This window comes from Gigantopelta aegis, chromosome 7, assembly GCF_016097555.1.
Source record: "Gigantopelta aegis isolate Gae_Host chromosome 7, Gae_host_genome, whole genome shotgun sequence".
Classification (NCBI taxonomy): Eukaryota; Metazoa; Mollusca; class Gastropoda; order Neomphalida; family Peltospiridae; genus Gigantopelta; species Gigantopelta aegis.
The window spans coordinates 16,437,769-16,445,641 of NC_054705.1; positions in this window are offsets into that span (position 1 = coordinate 16,437,769).

Genomic DNA, 7,873 nt, shown 5'->3' on the forward strand with positions numbered 1-7,873 from the left:
TGGTATTTATGATTTAAAGAGTATTTTTTTTAGTAACCTTGATTTTAGCTGAAAATCGCAGTCCAATTAAGAAAACATATTTTGCCCTGTACCGGTTTCAACCTCAAGTGTACACTGCATATCAAATGTACATATGGAGGAGGGGGGGGGGGGAGGATTGATGGAGTAGACCCCCAGCCCCACCCCATGCTCCGCCGCGCCTGATACTACATAAAAGATAATAGTACAAATAATCAGTGCAGCATGTTACTACCAATTAGACCTCCATTTTTATAACAAGACAATGTCTTTGTGTTCGTGTTAAATGTTTGTGGCAGGGTGTTTTTTCTTTCTTTCTCAAATATAGCAATCTACACATATAGAAACAAACAAACAAACAAATACAAAATAAAACAAAACAAACGGAAAACAATACAACCGCAATTTAGTGTAAAACTAATTTTTATTCAATAAAACAGTAAACATTTCATATCATGAAATTCAGTTACATTTTTGTTTTTACTTCAAAGATGTATACTAAATATATTTAGTGTGTGTGTGTGTGTGTGTGTGTGTGTGTGTGTGTGTGCTCGTGCGTTTGTGTATAATAGGTATACGCCAATGAATAATATGTAATTTATAACTTCCCTTAAAGATAGTATGCCAATTATAATAAACATAATATTTGGCTTCATTGGTTTCTTTTTGAAGTGATACTGACCAATTCGTTTACACCTTTGGCATATTATAACAGTACATAATTGCATACAAGTGATAAACGAAGTAACTAACAGGATATTCGTTATATAAAATGTGCAAACCAATATAACTATCAACAATAAAGTTTAATATTGTGTGCCTTATTATTATTGAAAATTACAGACAGCAACAAAATATACAGTTGTCACCCACGTAAAATAGGGATGCGTTCAACGACAACGAACAGCACCCACGTTCAAGAACTATTTAACTGGTTCTCGATTCTGTTTAAATTCAAGCTCAATATAAAGTCTGTGATGTTTGTAATTAATTAAGAGGCCATGTAAATTAAACAAACTGATTGTTGCTAGCAACCGGCCTCAGTGGCGCAATGGTTACGCCATCGGACTACAAACTGGCAGGTACAGGGTTCACAGCCCGGTACCGGCTCCAACCCAGAGCGAGATCGTAAGGTCTCAATGGGTACGTGAAGTTGCGACAGCGGGTTTCATAGATCTCAATATCTGTGGTCCTTAACCTTATCCGCGTCAAACGATTAGTGGTTCTTCGTGTACTGCTGGATTTTTATATAGCAATGACCTTAAGTGGCCACATGTATAGGTGACCCATCCACGGATAGTAAGCTCACGAATGCTCTTGGAACTTTATGGGTCACCTCGGAAGTTCAACAACAACAACATATAACAAATTCAACATCTGGAGATCATCATGCGTTTCACCCACCTGCTCCTTTGGGTGGACGAATGGCGGACTGTTCATAAACATCACCATTCCTCTCCTTCCTCACCCCATCATTCCTTCCCATACCTATTCCAACAACCTTCCTTCATATACAAATAAATAGTGTGCCCACAACAGTTGTATGGATAACCTGGGAAGGATGGGGGGGGGGGTGTTGATGGGTGTGACGCTGTGTCAGGATGCGTCGTCAGGGCGAAGGTGGTCTCGGCCGTTAGGTTTGCCTGGTAGGAGGCCTCCCCCGCCCACACACCCGGCGCGACCTACCCATGGAAGCCCGGCCCAGCAATTTGGGGGTACTTTCCTTGTATTGGAACGTCAGCAACCTGTCCGCGAAGCCCACCCGTTTGCGAAACCTTCTTCAAGGGCCTAATTTATAAATGATATTAATTAAATACATTAATTAGAGCACCGGCCAAAGATGTCCCAATTGGGATATTTTGGGCTTCAACATGCCCCTCCATATTCGATGATTATCAGCAAAGCTACGTATGGATGATGCTATCTGCTACAAATGCAGACGTAGTTGCCGTAGCTATTGCATCAGTGGTTGCACTTGAGAGATGTGAACAGTGGGTGGGTTTTAGTACAGTGTATACATACCTGCTCACATTATCCCGACCAAATTCATAGGGTAACGGGAATGGGCATTAGTTCTTCTGCAATTTGGGAAAAGAAAAAAAATGTCGTGGCCTGTATTTATGTGTTGGACGATTACCTAGATGAATGCATATTGTGTTTTTAACCACAAACGTTAACGTTGTTGCCTGTGGGATTTTATATGGTATAGTATAACCTATAACGGTATTCCAGTGGCCTATCTTGACGGAAAGCCTCGAGTTCGAAAGTCGATCAATCGAGATAGTAAGTCGATCGATTGAGATAGTAAGTCGATCGATCGAGATATTACATTGATCGATCGAGCAAAATATTTTGATGTGATGTCCTTTCCCAGCCACCGTAAAAAACAAAAATTGAACAATAATGTAAAAATTAGAGAAAGAAATATCAAATATCCAAATGTTAAATTAAAAAATAGGAAATTAAAAATATTTAATTTACAGTTTCCTGCTGTTAAAAAGTTTCTTTTTCTTCTTTTTCTCTTTTCTCTTTTTTGTTTCTGTTTTTGTTTGTTTCTTTTTACGTGTCAGTGGAAATGTAAAAATGCTTTTTCATGCACATTTCCTTGAAATTAGAAATGACAGTGTTATTGGTTTGCAATATTTATAATGTTTTAATGCAAATAATTTAATTTTAGTGTACATAACGCATTTCCATTGGCAATCTTAAATATGTTTGTAATCTAAATTCATTTAATAAATGTTGATATAAAAGTCCTTTAGGCGTTGTCATTGTTTTGCTGTAACATAATTGCTTAAAAGTATCTAATATCCCTTCTTTGATTATTATATAGATACTGTCGTCAACATACGATAAATTCCAAATATAGTTTAATCCAAGTGAATACAGTTCGTGCCTAACGTCCATTAACTACTAATGTTCATTATCACTACTTTAGACATTATATTTATTTTTATTTTTCCAAAAGATGCATGATTATAAAATTAATAAAGAGTATTATTAAAATGTGGATTTCTGAAATATGACTCACTAAACATCGGGTTTTCTTCTTCTCATACATGTACATTACATTGTGTACTCTATGTACACTTGTGGGTTTTTTTTATATATATATTTATACATATACATATACATATATATATATATATATATATGTGTGTGTGTGTGTGTGTGTGTTTGTGTGTGTGTGTGTGTGTGTGTCCCCCCCCCCACATTTTAGCACCTTCCTACACCCGTGCCCTAGTTTCTTTTAAACACTACGGGGTATTTTTCACTATTAGAGCCGCTTTTGATTGAAATCAGACATTGCTTATATTCTTATTGTTTAGATTATCAAATTCCGTACATCAAAAGTGTTTCTGGTCATCCTGGTGTTTCAAATATCATATTTTCAAAAACGCACGTGCGTCTGAGAAATAACGGTTATGGAGACAAGCTCCTGTCTGTATTAAGTGAATATTTCAGTTTCAACAACATAAACTCATGTTTAACTTTATTGTAATGTTATCAAGATGTGTTGCAGGTTTGTACATCAATCAAACTTGGTGTCCATTTTCACAGCTTGTAACTAGGGTCTGCGATTTTAAGAAAAAAACCGCTTTCGTAAATTCGGCTGATCGTCATTTTAACACTTCAGGGCCATACCCTCCGGGGGGGGGGGGGGGGGGAGGCTGTTGCTGGGTTTTGGTTTTTTTACTCCAGAAAATAGCATACCCAACTCAGGGTTTAATTTGTATAGTGTTTCATTTGTTTATAAAAAGTAGTGCCCCCCCCCCCCCCCCCCTGCCCACCCAGGATTTGGATCAGGGTACGGCCCTGCACTTGGCCTAAATATTGATAAAGGAAACACATGGCCACCACTGGCCCTTAACTTGTTGAGATCCTAGTATACATTTGTGCTGGATATTTTCTAACTGCGTTGTTATTCAACAAAATAATTTGTGAACCAAAAATACCATATGATTAGATTGATGCGTGTGCTAAACCATTGTCATGAAATTTCTCGATATTTTTAAACACTTCAATTTATTTCTATGCTTATGAGAGTGTGCCCTACACCACATCCTTAAACAAATTCCTAAATATTGGATCGACGTGTTTACAAATACTGTGTAGTCGATGGGCCCATTGGGCTATTTTTCGTTCCAACCAAAGCACGCGACTGGTATATCAACGGCCGTGGTATGTGTTATCCTCTCTGTGGGATGGTGCATGTAAAAGATCCCTTACTACTAAGAAAAATGTAGCAGATTTTCTCTTCAAGACTATATGTCAGAATTATCAAATGTTTGACGTCCAATAGCCGATGATTAATAAACCAATGTGCTCTAGTGGTGTCGTTAAACGAAACAAACAAACAAATACTGGGGCATTCCTTAAAACGACTTTAACACACATACATAAAAATATTAATATTGTGTATTTGAAGCGCTACCCCTGCGTGTGCTGTAACCTCACCGTGGTGCAGGGGTGTAACATTCTCTTTGAGAATGGCCAATACAGCACAAAATTTTTGAGTAAAATTCAGTGTCCGTAAAATTCTGTGATATTTGTGTTTTTGTACAGTTCTTTACACTGTTTTTGTTTAAGTCTTGAATTTTTATATTGATGTTGATGATCACTTTATTTATTTGCATTACCATAGTTTGACACCCAATAGGCAATGTATTTTTCGTGCTAGGGTGTCGTTAATCATTCATTCATTCATTCATTCATTCATTCATTTATTCATTGTAGCTCTAATTACTAATCCTCATCAATTAATCAAATTAACTAAAATAGCCTACACCAAAAATCTACATCGAAGCAAATATGTAGTCAGCGCTTTAGGCCATCGAAGGTTGTTCAGCTTAACGACACCACTAGAGAATATCAAAGTTCGTGGTACGTGCTATCCTGTCTGTGGGATGGTGCCTATAAAAATATCTTGCTTCTAATGGAAAAATGTAGCGGGTTTCCTTTCTAAGACTATATGTCAAAATTACCAATAGCCGATGATGAATAAATCAATGTGCTCTGGTGGTATCGTTAAACAAAAACAAACTTTAACCCTTGCTACTAATGGAAACAATGTAGCGAGTTCCTTTCAAAGACTATATATGTATGTCAAAGTTACCAAATGGTTGACATCCAATAGCCGATGATTAATAAATCAATGTTCTCTAGTGGTGTCGTTAAACAAAACAAACATTAACTTTAACTATTCTGGCGATATAATAGCTGCGACAATATTTACACAGTGACAAATCTTGGTGTCTTGGTGTGTAGCGTGTACCTGTTTGTGAAACGTATCTGAGTAGTTAGTTAAAGGGCCTGTCTTGGTGTGTAGCGTGTGCCTGTTTGTGAAACGTATCTGAGTAGTTAGTTAAAGGGCCTGTCTTGGTGTGTATCGTGTGCTTGTTTGTGAAACGTATCTGAGTAGCTAGTTAAAGGGCCTGTCTTGGTGTGTAGCGTGTGCTTGTTTGTGAAATGTATCTGAGTAGTTAGTTAAAGGGCCTGTCTTGGTGTGTAGCGTGTGCTTGTTTGTGAAACGTATCCGAGTAGTTAGTTAAAGGGCCTGTCTTGGTGTGTAGCGTGTGCTTGTTTGTGAAACGTATCTGAGTAGTTAGTTAAAGGGCCTGTCTTGGTGTGTATCGTGTGCTTGTTTGTGAAACGTATCTGAGTAGCTAGTTAAAGGGCCTGTCTTGGTGTGTAGCGTGTGCTTGTTTGTGAAACGTATCCGAGTAGTTAGTTAAAGGGCCTGTCTTGGTGTGTAGCGTGTGCTTGTTTGTGAAACGTATCCGAGTAGTTAGTTAAAGGGCCTGTCTTGGTGTGTAGCGTGTGCTTGTTTGTGAAACGTATCTGAGTAGTTAGTTAAAGGGCCTGTCTTGGTGTGTATCGTGTGCTTGTTTGTGAAACGTATCCGAGTAGTTAGTTAAAGGGCCTGTCTTGGTGTGTATCGTGTGCTTGTTTGTGAAACGTATCGGAGTAGTTAGTTAAAGGGCCTGTCTTGGTGTGTAGCGTGTGCTTGTTTGTGAAACGTATCGGAGTAGTTAGTTAAAGGGCCTGTCTTGGTGTGTATCGTGTGCTTGTTTGTGAAACGTATCTGAGTAGCTAGTTAAAGGGCCTGTCTTGGTGTGTAGCGTGTGCCTGTTTGTGAAACGTATCCGAGTAGTTAGTTAAAGGGCCTGTCTTGGTGTGTAGCGTGTGCCTGTTTGTGAAACGTATCCGAGTACTTAGTTAAAGGGCCTGTCTTGGTGTGTAGCGTGTGCCTGTTTGTGAAACGTATCTGAGTAGTTAGTTAAAGGACCTGTCTTGGTGTGTAGCGTGTGCTTGTTTGTGAAACGTATCTGAGTAGTTAGTTAAAGGACCTGTCTTGGTGTGTATCGTGTGCTTGTTTGTGAAACGTATCTGAGTAGTTAGTTAAAGGGCCTGTCTTGGTGTGTAGCGTGTGCTTGTGTATTTGTGAAACGTATCTGAGTAGTTAGTTAAAGGACCTGTCTTGGTGTGTAGCGTGTGCTTGTTTGTGAAACGTATCTGAGTAGTTAGTTAAAGGGCCTGTCTTGGTGTGTAGCGTGTGCTTGTTTGTGAAACGTATCTGAGTAGTTAGTTAAAGGGCCTGTCTTGGTGTGTAGCGTGTGCTTGTTTGTGAAACGTATCTGAGTAGTTAGTTAAAGGGCCTGTCTTGGTGTGTAGCGTGTGCTTGTTTGTGAAACGTATACGAGTAGTTAGTAGGTGGGCCGATTAGGCTATTTCTCGCTTCAATCAGTGCAACACGATTGGTATATCAAAGGTCGTAGTATGTGTCATCCTGTCTGTGGTATGATGCATATAAAAGATCCCTTGCTGCTAATCGAAAAGAGTAGCCCATGAAATGGGTTTCCTCTCTTAATATCTGTGTGGCCCTTAATCATGTCTGACGCCATATAACCGTAAATAAAATGTGTTGAGTGCGTCTTGTTTGCAGCGAGCTTTCTTTCTTACACTGTAGAGTATGTTGATATAACCATATGTTAGTCACTAAACAGCCGTTTTGTAAACACGTGCTGGGTTCTAATTAAATAAAGATTCCATTCCTTTAGTTATAATCCTGGAATAATTTATTTTCAGGTAAGAACACCTGCAAAACTGATCAAAAGAAAGAAAAACAATCCTATATATTTATATAGAGATTTAATCCATAATAAATATGAATACATAATAATTAAGCAATATCATCAATAACAACAACAGTGGTAACATTAATAATAATAATAATAATAATAAATATAATAAATATAACCACAGGAGAAAGTAACAGATTCCCAAGCAGTAATAGCTGCACTTTACTCAGACATATTTATACACTATGTAACTATAGGAATAATTACCACACCCATAAACACACACACACTCACGCGAGCGCGCGCACACACACACACACACACAAACACACACACACACACACACATACACGTGCACACTCACACACTTAAACACAGACACATACATACGCACTTAAACACACACTTAAACACGCACATATTTAAACGTATACACACATACACACAACGGACATACACACATAGACAAACACAGAAACACACACATGCACATACACACGCGCACACACACACACACACACACACACAAACATTAAACACACACATATACACATACACACACAAACACACTCACACATAAACACGCGCGCGCACGCACACACATACATACACACACACACGCACACACACATACACTGAGATACATAACGAACTAATTTCAGTCAAATTGGTTCAGAACTTTCTACATAAACAGCAGTAATAATGTTTAAATGTCCCACAGAACCTAATACAGCTCCTTAATATTGCATACAGATGGTTTTCTAGCAGCAACA